At 39.1% G+C, this 20,532-nt stretch overlaps 2 pseudogenes; both read right to left on the reverse strand.

Moving 5' to 3' along the window:
- Positions 1–2,222: 2,222 nt before the first annotated feature.
- On the reverse strand, positions 2,223–4,242 carry LOC130729215 (probable methyltransferase PMT2; annotated as a pseudogene).
- Positions 4,243–8,680: 4,438 nt separating this feature from the next.
- LOC130719177 (uncharacterized) lies at positions 8,681–10,392 on the reverse strand (annotated as a pseudogene).
- Positions 10,393–20,532: the final 10,140 nt, after the last annotated feature.

Here is a 20,532-nt window from a genome sequence, read left to right on the forward strand (position 1 = left end):
GAAAGGAGTGGGTGGAGATAGTTTTGTTGCTTGTGCACTGATTAAACAATTGTGGCGGTTAGTGTGGCTCAAAATTGTAAAACTATTTTTGCGCAATTAGTGGCGGTTGCAGGACGCTAGAAACTGAACCCTAACCGCCAATGTTGAATCATAATTTTGCCAAAATAATTTCAAATAAAAACTTTTTCCTACAAAAGGCAAATAAATAATTTAGTTAATTTTATTCATGTATATTATTATACGCATTACTAACATATTATTTATAGAATATTTTTTTTAAACTTATATTATATATAGAATATAATATTTATACATTTGTGTATTAAACTTATAATGTTTAATTTTTATTTAGATTTTATGATGAAATAATTTAAGTTTAAACATGAGTAAGCCAAATATTTTGCAATTACTAATATAGTGTTAATCTAGTGGTAAGCAAGCTAGATTCTTGTAACTGTGAGATTATAAGATCAAACTCTCTGAAAATCATTTGTCGAGAGAGACCATTATTGTATCCCTTAACCTGTGAATGATAAAAAATAATAATTTCCACTAATTATTGAAAAATAATGTTGACGTTATAAATAATTAAAAAATGGTAAAAATATGAGTCTCGATGATGGGAAAGTCGAATAAAAACCTTATTGGACTTTATTGGGCCTCATAAGGAAGAGAGTGGTGGCCCAACATGAGTCTCGATGATGGGGTAGTCGAAGAAAGACCATATTGGGCCTCATAAGGAAGAGTGACCCAACATGAGTCCCGATGATGGGAAAGTAGAAGAAAGACCTTATTGGACCTTATTGGGCCTCATAAGGAAGAGTGAGGTGCCAACATGAGTCCCATTGATGGGGAAGTCAAAGGAAAACTATATTGGACCTCATAAGGAAGAGTGGCCCAACATGAGTCACAGTGTTGGAAAAGTCGAAGAAAGACCTTATTGGGCCTCATAAGGAAGAGTAGTGGCCCAACATGAGTCTCGGTGATGGGGAAGTCAAAGGAAGACCATATTGAGCCTCATAAGGAAGAGTGGTCCAACATGAGTCACGGTGTTGAGAAAGTCAAAGAAACACCTTATTGGGCTTCATAAGGAAGCGTGGTGGTCCAACATGAGTCCCGGTGATGAGAAAGTCTAAGAAACACCTTATTGGGCCTCATAAGGAAGAGTGGCGGCCCAACATGAGTCTCGGTGATGTGGAAGTCAAAGGAAGATCATATTGAGCCTCATAAGAAAGAGTGGTGGCCCAACATGAGTCCCGGTGATGTGGAAGTCAAAGGAATATCATATTGGGCCTCATAAGAAAGAGTGGTGGCCCAACATGAGTCCCGGTGATGGGGAAGTCAAAGGAAGACCATATTGGGCCTCATAAGGAAGAGTGACCCAACATGAGTCACGATGTTGGAAAAGTCGAAGAAAGACCTTATTGGACCTTATTGGGCCTCATAAGGAAGAGTGAGGTGCCAACATGAGTCCCATTGATGGGGAAGTCAAAGGAAAACTATATTGGACCTCATAAGGAAGAGTGGCCCAACATGAGTCACAGTGTTGGAAAAGTCGAAGAAAGACCTTATTGGGCCTCATAAGGAAGAGTAGTGGCCCAACATGAGTCTCGGTGATGGGGAAGTCAAAGGAAGACCATATTGAGCCTCATAAGGAAGAGTGGTCCAACATGAGTCACGGTGTTGAGAAAGTCAAAGAAACACCTTATTGGGCTTCATAAGGAAGCGTGGTGGTCCAACATGAGTCCCGGTGATGAGAAAGTCTAAGAAACACCTTATTGGGCCTCATAAGGAAGAGTGGCGGCCCAACATGAGTCTCGGTGATGTGGAAGTCAAAGGAAGATCATATTGAGCCTCATATAAAAGAGTGGTGGCCCAACATGAGTCTCGGTGATGAGAAAGTCGAAGCATACCTTATTGGACCTTATTGGGCCTCATAAGGAAGAGTGGTGGCCCAACATGAGTCCTAGTTAGTCATGAACCCAATTAATTCTATTTGTTGACAATTAATTATTAAAATTGTTGCTAGCTTAGTGGTTGTTAGAATTGTATGTGTCTTAGGGGTCCCTGGTTCGATCCTTCCTGGCTAACTTTTTTAATATTAAGTGCCATCACCAAACTCCACAAGTTTCTGTTTAAATCATATTTGCAATTTTTGGCGGTTGCAACGGATGAAAGTGGGGGTTTAAAACCGCCACAAATACACAAAACTGATTTTCTACACAAAACAGATGCAAATAACTCAGCAACATAATCAATTGAAATTGATCAATAAAAAGCAAAGACTATCCACTCTGAACATATCCAAACTAACACTGCAATGGAAGAATTAAATTGCAAGACCAAAAAAACATATTTCAAACCATAAGTACCGGGGAATCTAAACTCATTTCTCTCATATTGGATCCAGTTCTGAATAGCTTTCTCAACTGTAAGACTCTTGTTGGGCGTGTTCGCATACAGAACATAATCACGACTCTTAAGCCATGGAAATGGAGTCACATACCCTTCGGGTGCTGGGATTAAACAGTGTAACTTCTCTTCCTCATGGGGACACTACCTCTCTCGGTAAACCATGTTTCCTCTAGGAAAGTTCATGCCACACCGTTGATCTGGGCCGGGAGTGTAATCAGTATAACGGGCAGTGCAAGGTTCAAATACCTTAGGTTTTGAATCAACCTCATCAATTTTGCTAACTTCACCAGCATGGTGAGAGTCAAAACTTCAATTCGGATTTATATTACAGCCTGCACTTTCTTGGTAATCTCCAAGGCTACACTATCTCCCTTTCCAAAACCACTTCTCTGCCATGTACCCAATATATAGAAGAAACAACATAAACCAACTACTATAAAGATCTGCACAGAGCTTCTAGTCCTACTATCAGCTGAACTTGGCTTTGCCATCAAAAACCTGAAAAGGGCCAATCTGATTCAGTATTTTCCAACCACTCAAGATCCATAACAAAAAAATTGAAGTCAAAACAAGAAAAATGCTTTCAGTGAATAAATTAACAACTTGCAAGTTCCAATAAACAAATTATACTCCAAGCAAATTTGATTAAGTGGACAATATACGTTTTTTTTTAAATAAATTGGGGAAGCTTGTAACATTGGTGTTATACTTTGCCAATCATAATACAATTAGCCTCCATACTGGAATCTGGATATTCACACAGGCATAATGAAGGCATATAGTCAAGTGGATCAACAAACCAATATCTTAAGCAGCTCAACTAAGTACTTATCTAATGGGATAAAAATTTCACATTGTTCATACATGATGATATTTCTACCACAGCATGTTCAACATGTTAATAGCATAAATAATGATTAAACTGAAACAGGGAAGAAAAATCTGCATTCTTGTTGGATATTTTCACTGTCCAAATGTGTTTATCATCACTTCCCCATGTTCATCATCAAAGTTATGTTGTCTCCTTTGAGAAGGATCCTCCCTAATGTCCTTCTGCTATTTTTCTTGACGTTTACTTCTTCAACATCATCCATAACCAAATTCATGTATACATCAAACCAATGATAAGGCCTTCGATCCTCAAATCTTACATTTCTATCTTATTTAAAAAGGTAATGGCAGCAACACAAGAGTGGGATAACCCATCAAATATCTAAATTATTTAAGCAAGGAGATTAGGAAGCATATCAAATAAAAGGGGATAAGGACTTGACGGCAGCTTTCAAATAAACAAGATCTGATATTCAATTCAACACGAGCAAAAAAACAATATAATTCAACTGAAACTCACTAACCAGAAAAAAGGAAAAATACTGAGTTTTGAGACTGCTAAACCTGTCAAAGCAAAATGCATCTGTAACACAACCTTCAGTTTATGTTTCCTACCTACTTCGAGATGTGTATAGAAAATGCCAAAGCTGCAAACTTTACCTGAGCAAGGTTTCTTCAAAATTGGAAGCTAATTGGGATAAAAAAGAAACACAAAAAAAGGAAATTATAAGAAGAGCCTCGAAGAGTAATGTTCAGATGACGGTGGGGTGCCCAACATTCGCCCCATCCTCCACCACCGTGAACCCCATATTCATATTTGAAAAAAATAACTCAAACGAACAAAAATTGATTCAGATTATAAAATCCTCAACCCAGATTCAGAAACACACGATATATAGATCCAAATTTGAAAACGAACGACAACAGTGAAGCACCAATTCGAATACACTAAAAAAACCCTAAACCCAAACCTAATAATACAACAGATACAGAGCAAACGCACCTTGCTACGAAAATGGTTCCCTCCTCTGCGAAATATAAAGATTGGAAGACGACGAATTGTGCATTTCAAGGTTCCTCCTTGTTCGGTAACATGGAATCAAATCTGATGAAGAATCGAATATGGAGTGTGGAAGGTGAAGAAGTTCTTATTAGTTAGGGTTGAGGGTGAAGATGAAGAGCAATAAGATGAACTCAGAATATGAATAAGCATTTTGATGGTAAAAATTCTCACTCATGGTTAAAAATCAGATGTAACTTTCAAACAATTGCTAAAAACCCCCTCCATTTAAAATAATAACTAATTTTTTATTTTCAAAAAAAAAATATGAAATTTGAAGGAAAAAGGAATATCTGGAAAAACTAATACACATGGCAGTTTCTTATTCGCTGTTAGGCTTGGAGGCACCACACATGCACCACAGAATTTGCCATAAATAAAAGGGGTACCCAACCCTTGTACAGGGAAAAGAATAAGAAAAGATACAGGATCAAACAAGGAAGAGAAATCTGAACTAAACATGCCGCAAGAGAGAAGCCCAGATTTAATAACAGATCCAAGCCTTCAAGACAAAAAGTATTCTGCACGCAGATAACACCACAACCAACTAGTAACCTTAGAGACTCCCTAGACAGATTAATGGATTTGAATCTCATTCATAAGGAGAAAAACAGAAACCTTTTACTTTGCCCTTAAGCCATAACCAAGATTTAAATTGGATGGTATCAAGAGCCAAGGAGAAATCAACAGTTTCATTTTGGAAGGTGATTCTGTTCCTGAGGTTCCATATAAACCACACAGTCGAGAGCCAAAGGATGCTCATTCCCCTTTTCCTGTCTCTTGCGCTACTACTTTCCTGAAAAGACATAAAATGCATCTTCCTTTCCCCTGGCAAAGTTGTATAAGTACCCAGCCATAGAAGCACTTGCTGCCACACTCTCCAAGAATGGATGCAATTAAATAAGAGATGCATAGTTGTTTCCTCAAATTGATCACAGAAGGGACAAAGCATTTGGGGCGGATTTAAAAGAATACCTCTTCTACTGAGGTTTACCTTTGATTGGATTCGGTCCAATAACATTTTCCATGCCAAAGCAAGCACGTTGGAGGGTGCCTTTACAGCCCAAAGTTTTTGAAAGCAATGGTTATCAGGTTTTGATACCTCCCCCTGTAACACTAGATAGGCAGATTTGACAGAAAAATAGCCCCTTTCCTCTTTTGTCCAAGTCAAATCATCTAAAACACCTTCAGCTAGAGAAATAAAAGCAATGGAGTTCAGAAGTTCAGTGACCATACTGTTCTCTCTATCCAGTAAATTCCTTCTCCACTTTAAATCCCAAAACCAAGTGCCATAAACCCAAGCTCCCATCTAACTTACACTCTGTTTGGTATGAGAGAGTTAGAGTAGAGAGAAATGGCATAGAGAGAGATAGGGTAGAGAAAACCAAATCACCCTCGTTTGGTTGGGTGTGAGAGGTGGAAAGAGAGAGGGAATTCCTGTGGGCCCCATCACTTTTAGCAGTCTCTTCCTTTTGCGAAGAGATCCGGAGAGAAAGCAAGCCCTTTTATCATTTTCCCCTTTCTGCCCTCATCTCACAGAGTTCTTCTTCGTTCGATCATTCTTCCCAGTTCTGGCTTCGTCCCACGCACCCATCCTCCAACCAACCAAAGTGACAACGCATTCTGCAATTGTTTTGTATTAATTTGTTGTAGGAGTTGAATCCATGGACGTTGTGCTGCAGCGAAGTTTCAATTTTGTGGGTGAAATCTTTTTATTTTTGACAGGGTAGAAATTATGTAAATGGAAATTAAAGGATTTGATTTATGTTTGTTCTTGATCAAGAGATTTTGTGTAAGTGAGATGCTTTTGTCGTTTTTTTTTAGATAAGAAACATTAATTGGAATTTCTTCTCTTCCGTTTTTTCCTCTCATGCTAAAGTCTCTATCTTTCTGCTTTTAAGTCAGTTTAATTTCATTCTTTTCACCTAATGCCTGAAGAACTTTGGGTTACACAGTGGGGATTGTGATTTTTTCATGCGGTGGTAGTGTGGCACATGCAGTTCTTGGAGCATTATGCCAGCTAGAAAAGGCATTTGTGGCGGTCTACCACATCCAGGTCGTCTATCTGAAGCTGGCAAGAAATACTCGTTGAGCATATGATGTTGCAGAGTGTGGGCAAAAATGTATTTTTAGCATAAAAGTAACTCTCTCTCTCTTTCCATTATCTATCCAACCAAACCAAGGGAGAGAGAACTCACACAACTCTCTCTTCTCTATTTCTCTCATATCAAACAACCTATAAAATCTACTCTATTTCTCACTTATTTTTCTCTACTCATCTTCTCTCTTCTCTACTCTCTCTTCTCTATCTCTCTCTTCTCTGCCAAACAGAGTGTTAATGTGTGATGCTGCTGAGTAGAAAGGCAAAAGAGTCTTCCAAACTTATCCTTCAAAGCAATGAGTAGGAAGAACAAGAAGAAGAAGAAATAATAATGGCCTTTCTTTCACTTTGGGATGAATTTCTGGGATTCATTCAATTTATGGGTTTAAGGTTAAATTTGTTGTTGGGCTGAACTTCTATTATTATGGGGTTTATTAAATTTGAGTATATGAAGGTTGGTGAAGATGAAGAACACCAAATGGTTGAGATAAAAATTGGATCCATTACACTTGAGCTCACTCAAATACAACAATGCACCAGCTCTACAAGGCTTCATCAAGCTCGTACTTCACCATTAGCTTGGCTGCCCCCTAGGTGACAATCAGATCTAGTTAGGGGACTATTGTTTCAGAAGTTCTGAACGACCTTCCTAACCCTGTACCTTGGTAAAAGGCTTCATCAAGGGAAAAATATAATGCTTTTGTAATATATAAAAGGCTTCATCAAGGGGAAAATATGATGCATTGGTAATATATACAAGAGAAAAATTATGATACGAGTGAGAAAACTACTCTGGTTTCTGATAAATATGTAGCGTGTCTAAGTTAACTGTTTAATGGGGAGATAAGTATATAACTTATCATAAAAGCCCAATAAACATATTCATCAAATTGTTAATTAAACACTATAATTTATATTAATTTCAAAATACTTCAAGGATTGCACATTCTAATGTTAATCCATAAAAGTCCAAGATTGTTAATATATATATAAATGGCATGATATATCTACACTAAAATTGAAGTACCATGTTAAGAGTTAGGCTAGGCTAAAAATCATTTTTTGCCCCTGATGTTTCAAGTTTGTGCAAATTCTTCCCCTACTCTATTTTTATCGACGTTTCTACCCCTTATGTTTTCAAACAGTGCACCCTCTACCCCTCCGTCAGTCAGGCTTTCTCATGAGAGGTTCCTGAGTGAATTTGAGAGATGAAGAGGAGTATATGAAGTTGATGATGATCAAGGCAATGATATAATTTAAATTTGCTTGATGTATATATCAATTATGTATGTAACTGAACTGTTTAAATGCATGTTTTGCTACTTACAGGTCTTGAGTTTGAATCTCTCATGTCCCCTTTTTCCAATTTTACTTGTGATTTCCACGTGGCAGGTCAAAAAAATATTAAAAAAAAAAAACCAAATCAGCTCATTCCGTTAGTTTTTTAACGTCTGACTGACGGAGAGGTAGACGGTGCACTGTTTGAAAACATGAGGGGTAGAAACATCGACAAAAATAGAGTAGGGACATAATTTGCACAAACTTAAAACATTATGAGCCAAAACTGTTTTTTAGCCTAAGAGTTATAAACTCAACTTGAGCTAATTAAGTAAGGCAATATAATCGGAATATGAGGGCACCCACCCGAACCCAACCTAATTTGATGGGTAAAACTCGATATGATTGGGTTTGAGTTTGGGTTTGGTATTGGTGAAACTCGCACCCGAACAATATATAAGAAACGACAAAACTACTCGTATATATACCATGTAAACAACTTGATTTGTTAACAATTCATTCATACTTGAAAAATAAGATACCATATTTTCTTGCAAAAAGATATAAAACGGTTTTTTCACAACAAAATAATATAAGTTCCATTTTGTTTTACAAAAAAGTTTGCGTCAAGTTAGGTTAGGATGTGGGTATGAGACTACAATGAGTTTAGGGAAACTCGAAACACGATGAGTTGGGGTAGAAGAGTTTGGGTTTGGGTTTAAGAAAAGGAAAACCCGAAATCGATCCGACCCGTTGTCATCCTTAACTTGAGGACTATAGATTCAAGAAGAGAAATGAGCACATCAAACAAAATATGGCTAAAATAATATATCGAGGCAAGGGAGCCAAATCATCCATAAAAATGTGGTGCATGCCACTTAATTAACATTGTATATGCGATTCATCACCAGAAGTTTACACAAAATATAAACATAAGCTGATCAATGTTCCAAAACTGTCTGATTGTAACAAAATAACATAGAACTGTAGCTAGTTTAATTTGGCAACTTCTCCTTCTTCACGGTCACAGGTTTAAGGAATGGACCGAGACCATTTGTGAGAGTAGATGATGACGTCAAAGAAGCTCTAAGAAGTCTGAGACCCTGCATCACCACCACCATATTAATTGCTTAGCAATTATTATTTTTTGTCTAAGGGAATGAGCTTAAACAATAGAAATTCAAGTTTCAATAAAACTCTTTACCTCTTTTTTTCCAATGCTGATAATTTTTTCCTCCAAATCAGAAGGAGGAACTCCCAATTTGGTGAGAAAGGTAATGGCGGAGAAGGATGAACATGGGGTGATCACCAAATCATCAAATACCATGTATTGCGTTGGCCTCTTCACGAATCCTCTTCGGCCGGAACTACTATGAGTTTGATCAGTCGATGAACTTGGATCCAGATAGCTCAAGGGAGCACTAACCTCAAAAGGGATAGATTTATTTTTAGAATAACTTTTTAAAGCAGTTAGATGCCCATAAGAATTACGTAAGTCGTATTCACTGCAACAAGAGAAATTAGGAGTAGGCACTTCATCGATGGGTAAAACCTGGTTGTGGAGTTGAAATTGGTGGCCAATTTGAGATTTAACGAGCTTACCCTTTAGATCTGGGTACCTGAAAAATCTATTAGGATCCAAATCAAGCACGCTCTTGTACAGATTATCTATGCTACCTAAGCAACACTTCCCATTTAACATGTTCTCCACTCCCCCAAAAGGAAAGGTCAGAAAACTAAAAATCAAGTCCACAAAATCCTCTTCACCAAGAGCAAACAGTACTGTGTTATTGGATTTTCTCAGCATAACCTTTACTTTCATCATCTGCTCGCCCACATTAGCTTCAAGGTCATTTTCAAAATCTGGTAGACTGGTGTGTGGAAAATTCTCAAGGAACTGTTTCTTCAGCAAGAATGCATCAGTTAAAGGTGTCGTGGACAACAAGGAGCACATAAGCAGGTTCACTATCTACAAAAGAAAACACTATTTAGAAAAAGAAGAAATTTGGATAATATTAAACTAAAAACATGATGAAATAAAATGTGCATGAGATCTAACTTACCTCCTTGTGAGTAATATTCACGGTTACTAGTTTGAGAGAATCAAAGTTCTCATATCCCAGATTCATGGGTAAGAAAACAGAGGTTTGAACATTATCTGGCATCACACTAAGGTCATCCGAAATAATAAAACTGGCCATTTCTGGAACGAACCCTTTATCGTCAATGACACTATATGCAGTTCCACTATGATGGTTTATCTCTCTGTTCATGAGATTCCCGCACTTGCATCTTTGATTCTTAAACGTGCTCAACAAGCCACCACTAGGATTTCGACTGCAACCCCAGTTCTCACATATGAAGTACTTCGTCTTCTCTGTATCATCGATGTTGAGCTTTAGATTTTTGCAATAGCGTTCCATTGAGTTCCTTGGCCGAAGCAGCATTTCTTTACAGGTTGCAGTCCAAAATTGCTTTTCGTCGAGTTTGGCCACACTTTCATACAATGAGCTTAGGCTCCCTACACCAACTTGTTCAGATTTGATTCATCATTACCAACAAGCCTAGCAATCGTGCCCAACGGCAAGGTTAAGAAACTTAGCAGAACATCCACAAAGTCCTTCCCTGCTTCTGCAAACAAAACTTTATTTTTCTTCTCATCCACCAATATTCTCAGGCTAACTTCATTGGTTGTTGTTGCAGCCATGGTAAAAGAAATACTCACTCGACCTCACCCCAGTCCTCATGTATGAAAAACTATGTCTTTTCTGTCAACATATATAAAGAAATTTCTACATTGAGTGGGCTGAAAACCGTTGGGATGCTTGGATATGAGAATTAAACATGGAAATTAATACCCCCATAGTGGAACTTATCCTTGAGTAATGAAAAGTCTCTAATCAACGAGGGAGCACCTTGGACGGTGGATTTTCTTCTTCATTCTCAATCACGTTCCTCCACTATCCCTAAATTCTAACTCTTTAGATTCCCAATTCATTTAGAGAAATTATAACCCTTAAAACGATTTGAAAACTGGTGTACATCAAACAGTTTTAATTCGGAAGTGGATCAATTAGTAGCAAAGATCCTAACACCTTACAATATCTGATATAAATTGCAAAATTATTAACATCAAAAATATCAATTTACTAGTATTGTGAGCCGTGCAAGATGTTCATTTTTATTTATAGACTGAAAATTTCAAAATCTTAGTTATTTTTTGTGAGTTTATTGGGTAAATGGTCACTTTGGTACTCGAAAGTGTCCACCGACTTCACATTCGTCCCTAAATGAATTTTATTCATCTCGCGGTCATTGAATGTGGCAAACGTCATTCATATTAGTCCTTCCGTTAAAAAAACTTAACAGACGCTACCTATTTCTTTTTTTAAAGCTGAAAAATTATTAAATCAAATTAAAATAACAAATTTACTAAAAGTTTAATTAAATAAAACACAAAAAATCCTAACCACCAGCCATCACCATTGTTCTTCATCTTCTTCATCATCTTCACCAATATCCTTCCATCACAACACAATACCCCACTGCAAAGTCCATCCCCCACCCCTACCGAAACCCATTTCTTTCTACCCTAATGAGATTTTCAAACTCACATATTTGAGTAGAGATTTCCAAACCAATTGAAAAGCTTCAATCTTTTCCTCTTTTGGTTTGAAGTTTCAATCAAACCTTTTTCTTCACCTAAAACTGAACTTCCTCTCAAAGCTTTTGAGAACTGGATGCTCGAAAATTGGGGTTTTTGAGGAATGTGTTGTTGAAATTGGGGTTTTGAGGAATGTGTTGTTGAAAGTTTGGGTTTTGAGGAGTGTGTGGCAGTGGTGGTGATGGTTGTTGTTGATTTCGCGCCTGCTCTGATCATTGTAAGTTGCTGCGTGTGGATATTTTTGTTTCATGTTGAACCCTTCCATGTGAATCAAGCAAGCAATTAAAGGATGCTACCATGTTTATAGATCTATGTCTATTTAGTTACTTGAGAGCCAATTAAAATTAGCTTTTATTTCCAGGTAGGATGGAGCGACATGGATTTGGTGGAGGGCCAGCATCCCATGGTGCATCAAAATCACATCAAAGGCTTGGTTCTAAAGGTCAAAGGGATTGTATGGTTAATTGGGACTAGCGTCCCTTGTAAACATGGAGAATATTAAGTTGTGATGGGGTTTGATGGTGATGGAAGAATTGATGAAGAAGATGAAGAAAAAAGAAGAAGTAAGAAGAAGAAGACGAGAAGAGGAGATTATGATTTTGTGTTTTTAATTTTTAATTGAGTTTTTTTATTTAATCAAATTTTTAGTTAATTTTTTTAAATTTAAATGATTTCCACGTAGGTAAAAAAAATAAAAAAAAATGAATTTGTTAATGTCCGTTATACTTTGTTTAACGGAAGGATTAAAGTGGCGGACGTTTGACACTTTGGGGGACTGCGAGATGGATAAAATTCATTCAGGGACGAATGTGAAGTCGGTGGACACTTTTGAGGACCAAAGTGACCATTTACCCGAGTTTATTAAAAGAATTTATGAATTAAAAGAATACAATTAGTTTTAGATATAATAAAACATAAATTTATGTTTGTGGTACCGTTTTGAGCTGCAACGTGGAGGCCTCCTCCGAAAAACCAGGTCATGCTCAATGTGGATGGGAGCTACAGTGATGATAATAGTCCCTGCATGGGTTTTGGGTGTGTGCTGTGTGATGAACCTAGCTCTTAGGTGGTGGGGCTGGTTGGCCATGAGTTTGGGGGTAATTCTTTCATCGTTGAGGCTCTAGAGCTGTTCCATGCAAGGCCTCTCCATGGCTTGGATCTAACGCTGCCGAAAAGTGGTGTGCGAGACTAACTATAAAGACCTAATTGATGCAGTGGAGGAAGCGAATTTTTAGTGTTTCTTAGACACTTTGGGGGACACCAAAGGCATTCTCAGGAGGGATTGGTTGGTCCCCATTCAATGTATTCCAATAGAGGTGCAATAAAGCTACTGACTGGTTGGCTAAATCAGGTGTTGGTTTTGATAATTCTTGTCGGTTGGACATTGTTGTTTTGGACCATGAGCCTCAAATTCTTTTATTGAGAGATTATGCGTTAGCTTCTTAATTTTGCCTTCCTTATTTTATTTTTCGATGTATATGCGGGTCAGATTAGGATCTTGGGGCTCAAAGTTTCTATCTCTTAGTGGTCGTCTTGTCCTTTTGAAGACAGTGATTAATGCGATCCCCATTTATCATATGTCACTATTCTTGGCCCCTTTGGGGGTGGTTAGAGATATGGAAAAATTAATGGGATCATTCCTATGGGGTATAGCGGAGAGGGGTCGCGAATTCTCTTGGATAGCGTGGGAACAAGTTTGTAAAAGCTCGAACGTTGGAGGGTTGGGGGTTGGGTTTCTTGAGTTGGAAAAATAAGATGCTTCTCCTCAAATGGGCCTGGAGGTTCGGAAAGGAAAGGAATGCTCTATGGAGGCGGGTCTTATGTGCGAAATACAATTGGGATGATCAAAGAATCCTCCTTCATTTGACAGCAACAAACTTCAATAAATGTTCCATCCAAATCTGTGACATTCTCAAGGTCTTACTTAGTGATTCGGTTTTGGCAAAAGTGTATAGAGAAGGTTGTTGCTGTGTTGTTGGTCAAGGGTCGACGACTCGCTTTGGGCATGACCCGTGGGTGAACCCGATGGCTCTACATTTTTGGTTCCCTAGGATCTTTGCGCCTGCCTCAAATAAAAATGCAACAGTAGTGGGTGAGTTGGGATCTTTTCTCAATGGTAGATGGCAATGGGACCTGGGTCTCTGTCATCGTCTCTTCGATTGGGAACGCCCGAGGTATAATGAATTGCTTGTTGTAATTAATTCAATGGTCCCTAGCAAAGGGTCAGGTTCGATTATATGGAGGAGAACAACCGACAATATCTTCTCTGTTAAAAATGGATACTCAGCAGCTGAAATTAGAGTCTTTGGAGCTGCATCTTGGCTGTTGTCCAAGCATTGCAGAAAATTAATCCCTCCCAAAGTGGGTTTATTTTTGTGGCAATTAAAGGAGAACCGTGTGGCTGTCAAAGAGAACCTGATGAAAATAGGCGTGGCAATTGAAAATGGTGGGAATTGTAACACCCCGATTTCGGTGGCATCACTTTAGTAACCAAAAAGAAACTTAATGCGGAAAAACGTGAATATTTTTTTTTGATAATATAATTAAAACTGGAAGAAATAAAACTCGACAACAAAAGATAACATAACTAATGTACAATAATAATTGCAGCCCCCGCTGTAGTACTAAACCTCGTCACGAGTAACCTCCAGTGACGGAAAGTAAAAATGTGTAACGCCCGTAGGCAATATGTACAAACCAACAGGAAAGGTTGAGTGTCCGCAACACAAACCTTCAAAAATGAGAATAAGTCAGCCTAGATGGCCTAAAACAAGACCTCCTAACCCAACCAACTCTCTGTGATTCCCGTAGAGAAACCACACAAAAAGCTATAGGCGGGAAACTACCATTTCCCCAAAGAAACAAATGAACGTCAGAGCTAAGACTCTACTCCTACACTAATCCTATCTCGAGGAGCTCACACCAGCACTCAAACTATGTGCAAGCATGATCGTCGTCCGAATCTGAATCCAGAACGACCAAGTCTACAAACACTATCTGTCCTCCCCTCGCAACCGCGATGCGCTCCGGTGCTGGACTCACGGGCTTAGGGCCCGAACCATGATCATCAATGATAGCAACGGTGGGTGAACTGGACACCGCAGAAGTCCCTCCCACAGGCTCCTCCTCTGAGGGGTCCTCATCATCCGAAGATGACGGTGGTGGTGGTGCTCCTAATCCTGGTCCGCAGTGCACTCCGGGCGGCAAGTTGAAACTGACAGTGCACCTCTTCAACACTCCCTCCATCAAGTGTCCTACTCTGTCTACTCGATCCTCCATGATACTTCCCGAGTACGTCGCACGGTGGCTAGCGGGGTCAACCACCCACGAATCGGGGTCATCCTGATCTATCATCTCGTACCTAATCCCCCCCCCCCCCGAAGGGTGGACCATTGTGAACCAGTCCGCCAAAGACATCTGACAAAGGCGTAGTCCGCCAAAACACACACAGAAGACGCGAGGGTCAACTCCAAAGAATTATGTAAGTAATATCACCAATAGATACAGATAAGAGAATAGCCACTTAGGCTTATAGCTAGAGATAGCATCCTAGGGTTGCATATTCCACAATGAATATAAACGACAGTAATGACAAATAGCATGCATCAATTAGGATTAACAAGTATCAAACACACTCAGCAACTAAGTCAGTATGCATGTTGCATGAATGCAAATGGTGGTTAACCCAGTTAACCAATATGCATTCCGGAAAGGATGGACATCAACGGATCAGCCCTAGCACCAGCCACGGTGGGACCATTTCGGCCCGCGTGCCTCTTATACCAACAACAACGGTAGTCAGATCAGCATAAAACCCGAAGGCCTGCCATTTCGGTCTGCTACTAAGAGTCGCCTAATAGCGCTCTTACGCGGAAATCCGGGTCTTATGACCATTTTGGAATCCACCGAGGTCCGAAGTCCGTCTCGTGTTAATACCTCATTAATGGTTCATGAATGCGAAATGATTAGCCAAACAACGTCTCCGACCTCACTCGACACGTCGCCACGTGTTCTAGCTAAATTAATGTCTCTAAAAGCTTACCCTAAGGTAAAGTCGATTCTGCGACAAAAGACACTCCTTAACAACAACACATTTTCTCATGATGATCTCCAAATCATCCGACTCATCTCCATCCGATGGTCAAAACTGCTCAACGAGCAAAGAGTATCAACATACTCGGAAACTACCTGTTTCCCGGCTTATCTCTCAGATAGCCCAACAACACAACTGCTCCCAGAGCACAAGAGTATCAACATACTCAAAACTTATTAATTTTCTCAACACTTGGATCCGACGACACTTCTCGTTTTTCCAAAACTAAGATTTGACTCCTAGGCTTTCCTTCGAGATTATTATCATTATTCAAAGATTTAGAGGTTGTTTAATGTCTTATGAGTTTTCCTTATAAAATAGTTCCCATTTAGTCTTATTGCAAATCTTATAAGTTCTCGGGATCTCCTAATCCCAAATGACTCCAGAGAATGTCTCGATCCATTAAAACAATACAAGGCCCGAATCCTCGTTCGTCCTATCAAACTTCCTCAAAACTCTCATAAAAATCGGCATGACTTGCCCGCTATTCTCACTCCTCAGAACCACAGATATATAAGAAAAGACATAGCTAAATCAGCACAATCATCCAATATGTCATATATATCAACACATCCTAACATAACCACTTAGCACTTAGCATATAAGCAAGTATCACACATCCTAGATTAACCATTTAGCACGTACCATGTAATTCACTCTCAAAAACAGTCAGTAGATGAATCATCTACATTGTCAACCGAAGCCTCAGAAAACATTTTTTCCAGTCAAACACAAACAAGTGCATAAACAGTAAATCAAGTCGAAAGTATCGACACCTAAGCATTAACTAAGGATTCAGTAAGTAGCCCTCACCTGTAGATTCTCCAGGGTTATCTTCGAAAGCTCCTTCACAATCAGCTCCTAGTTCTTCAGGAAATTCTTCCAAAGAACCTTTAGAGTAAAACCACATAATTCCATCAAAAACTATCAGAAACTCAGTAATCAATACTCACTAAGGTTACACGAAATAGTATATACTCCGAGGTACGATAATCTAGCGCGAAAGGACAAGTTTTTGAAAAAGAATTTTCTTCCTCCTCCTAGGGTAGTCTCGGCCACTTTTGGTAATTGTGTGGGTCGATTTTTCTTCGATCAAACTTGGTTCCTAGATTATCATTAGCCGTAACTAAGGTTATTCTAAACTCGGAAAAATTATCGGATCGAAAACTGTCGCAGGGGTATTTTGGTCAATATTTTTAGCTCAGAATTTCAAAACTGAAATTTCGAAAAGCAAATTGGATGGGGACGTCACCAACGACGTTTATGACGACTAATCCTACTAGCACTAAGCTAAGGCAATAGTTTTCAGCCCAAAGGACGAAACTTTGTCCCAAAATGGGTATTTGAAGCAGAATTGAAACTCGACGGTAGTTTTTCGAGAATCGGCGCAGTATTATTAGCTAAACATGCTCTTGGGCACGTAGGGAAGATGTTTAGATAGAAAAATGGAATTATCTGGATAGTTTTGCAAAAACCTCAAAACTAAGAGCACAGAAAGACATAGAGAAAAGCTATGGAAAAGACGATCAGAGGTAAGGATTAGCGACTATACCTCGATACCTTCAAGTAGCAACTGTTGAATCAACGATCAAGCAAGAAATGAAGAAAATCTCTTCTCCTCCTCCTCTTGTGAAACTCGCGGCCTTTGGGAGAGAAAATGGTGAAGTTTTGCCATTTTTTCTCATTTTCTTGCTATATATAGAGGATGGAAAAACGCGGGAAAATGAAAGTTTCGCGATTCTGATTTTTCCGGCTTCATTCTCCGTGAATTCTAAGATAGGTTTTGGCGACAGAATTCCAAAACTCAACAGAGGTTTCCTTGTATTTTAGGTGACTAATGCAAAGTCGGTGTAAAACTATTTTACCCGATAAGTTACTTTTTGCATTGGATGTCGGAAGAGAAAACTTCCTTCTGAAGAAAGATTGAAAACATCAAGAGAAATGGGTGTACGCGTGTGGAATCTTCATTTGAAGCTCCGAATAGAAAAAGTCTTCATCGTCGGTTGATTTTAGGTTTCTTGAACTATCAGGGTTTTAGTTTCGGCAAACTTCCGATGATTAGAATCGGACGTTCGTAGATCCTAGAGTTTTGCCTTGAAACGATTGTCGTATAAGGAATAAGAGAAGTTCTAACTTTTCTCTGAAGATTTTTGGAATTAGCTTCCATCGTGTCTTTAAGTGAAAACTAGCTATTTACTAGGGTTTCTGCCCTAGGTTTAAGCGTATAACGATCGTGTTATAACTTTTATCGATTTTGATACAATCCTTAGACTTTTCCTGAACTTTCTCCTTCATAAACTTATTTCATTTAGTAAACTCTCGTTCAGGTTTCCCTTCACAATACATCAACCCTAACCGTGAATAAGAATTTTATTCACTTGGCATAAACTTAAAAACTTGGGTCTTACAGGAATTGTGAAACTTGTGGATTAATGATAGAATCATCTTCCCATCTTGCCCTGTGGCGCAATCTTTCTTGGAAATTCTGGTACACTACGATGGCTAGAGAAGGCATTCTTTGGTGCATTTCGGGGTCGGTTGCTGCGTTGTTGGATGAGTGGCCTTTCCTTTGTGTTAAGTCTGATAAAATCTTATGGGAGCTGATACCGTGTTCAGTAGTTTGGTCCATTTGGTTGGCTCGCAATGACCAAGTGTTCGGGCAAAAGACTTTTAACTTTGAATCTGTATGGGATCTGCACCTCATGAGAATTATGCGGTGGCTTAAGGCTTGATGGAAGGAGTGCCCCTATACTCAGCCTTAGATTTCACTCTTCATTTTGAGAAGCTCAGATGCAAACAGTTGGTGAAGTTTCCGCGGAGTCAGGTTTGGTGCCCTCCCCCGGCTAACTCTCTCAAATTTAATGTGGGAGGCTCTGCAAGAGGCTCTCCTGGCACCAGGGTGATCAGGGGTGTTCTACGAGAATTCTTTGGGCTTACCAAGCTGAGGTCAAAGACATTCATAGGGCCCTATCTTTATGCAAGCAATTTTCCTTCTCTCATGTTTACATTGAGAGTGATTCATCTCTTGCTGTAGGGTGGTGAACAATAAAGATAACCGACCTTGGGCTCTTTTAAATGACCTCAACTCAATTGATTAGCTGCTGGGTGAGGTCAGGTGCTTGGGGATTTCCCACATTTACATAGAAGCCAGTTCCATGGCGAATTATCTCGTTAAATTGAGGTGTGACAGAGATGTGCCCTTATGGGAAAACTTTGCTTAGTTGGTGTTGTTGTTTCTGCCTTTATGTCTTTGCATTCATGCTAATTTGTTGCTGGCCATGGTGTTGTTATGTGCGGGCTCTCTCTTTGTCTATTGGCTGGTGGTGCTTTGGCCTCCCACGTGATCTGCTTGGCTGCTTGAGCTTAGCACTGGTTCCCTTGTTGCTCTTTATTTCCTTGTTCTGTTTTTCATTTTGCTGTTGAACTCTCGTTTTCTTTCTGCTTTGTTTTGCTTGCTTTCCTGTGCTTTTTTTCCTACTTGGGAGGGTTGTTCCCAAGCTATTTACCCTTTCATTTATATATATATATCCTTTTCCTCTCAAAAAAAAAAAAATTAGCGGACTAGTGTTATTACCTTTTTTTTGTCACAATTGAATAAGTTAACTTAATTTTTCTTTTATATAATAAAGATTATGAATTTAAAGAATAAAATTATTTAAAAAATAAGAATAAAATTAATGTGAGATATGCATGTGTGTAAGTAGTGTTGTAGTTTAGGGCTGTTCACTGGACGATTTGGCCGGTTTCGGGTCGTGAACCTTTGTTTTGTCGGGTGAAAATTACTAAACTACCAGGCCCACCACTGTCTACCCAGTAACATTAGATTTTTCGGGTAACGATTGGATCGGTCGGTTCGCACGGTTGTTGATATAGAAAAGAAAATCGCAAAAATTATATAGAGTGAGAGGAGGAAGAAGAGTGGAAGTTTGGAACGTAATATATTTTTGGCTTAATTCCAGTTTAGGTCTCTGATGTTTCACAAATGTGCGGTCTGCACCCTCCGTGTTTAAAACGTGCGATCAAGCTCCCTCATGATTCCAGAACGATTTATTGAGGCATTTCCGTTAAGTTCTGTCAGTTGACTAAACGGAAGTCGCTGACGGTGCATTTATTATTATTTTTTAATTTTTAAAACATAATTATTAAATTCATTAATTATGAAAAAGCAAATTAGTGACGGAAATAATCCGTCATGAACTTAATTATAAGCAAGCTTCAGTGTTTGATCTGAATGAAGAAGCACCAAAAATTTTGTTATAATTAAGTTGCATCTGGAAGGAGAAGAAGAAGTAAACCAAGAGAGGCTGAGAAGAAGTTGTGCTTCTTCATTTTATTCTCTTCTATTCTTCCTTCTAATCATCACGTATCAGAGCCATAATCGCTTCCCTCTCTAAGTGACCTGCAATTCTGGATTCAGGGTTCTCCTTTCTCCCCTTGTTTGTGACCTGCGATCCGAGTTCTTCTGCACGATCTGGATTCTTCGCCGCGACATTCGAACAGGGTTTTGGGTTCTTCTCTTCGATCTTCGAGTAGGGAGAAGAGATATTTGTGGAATTGTGGTCACAGATATAGGTTTGCTAGAACAAATCTCGCACCCCCACCCGCACCACAACCCCAATCCCCCAAGCTTGCGCCGTTGTTGCTCGTAGTGAAGATTGGGGTTTACGGTTTCATTCCCATCTTCAATAATTGAAACACTCAATGATTGGGGTTTTTGGGTTGGTGTTTGCATCTGGGTTGATTGCAGGTATATGCTTAGTGCATTTGGGTTCTTTACTTGAAGAAACACAAGATTGCAAGATAAGGATCCATCGATTGAAGAAGAAGATTCATGCATGGTGGATTTGAAAAAACTGTAGAAGAAGAAGAAGAAGAAGAAGTTAGCGGTGATGGTGCTGGAGTGGTTGAGTGGTAGTTGTTGCGGTGGGGAAGAAGAAGAAGTTAGCGGTGATGGTGCTGGAGTGGTTGAGTGGTAGTTGTTGCGGTGGTGAGAAGATTGGGTGTAAGGGAAGAAGAAGAAGAAGAAGATGTGGGTTCCGTTTAGTCAACTGACGGAACTTAACGGAAGGGTCTCAATAGATCGTTCTGGA

The sequence above is a fragment of the Lotus japonicus genome, chromosome 1 (assembly GCF_012489685.1).
Source record: "Lotus japonicus ecotype B-129 chromosome 1, LjGifu_v1.2".
NCBI classification, from domain to species: Eukaryota; Viridiplantae; Streptophyta; class Magnoliopsida; order Fabales; family Fabaceae; genus Lotus; species Lotus japonicus.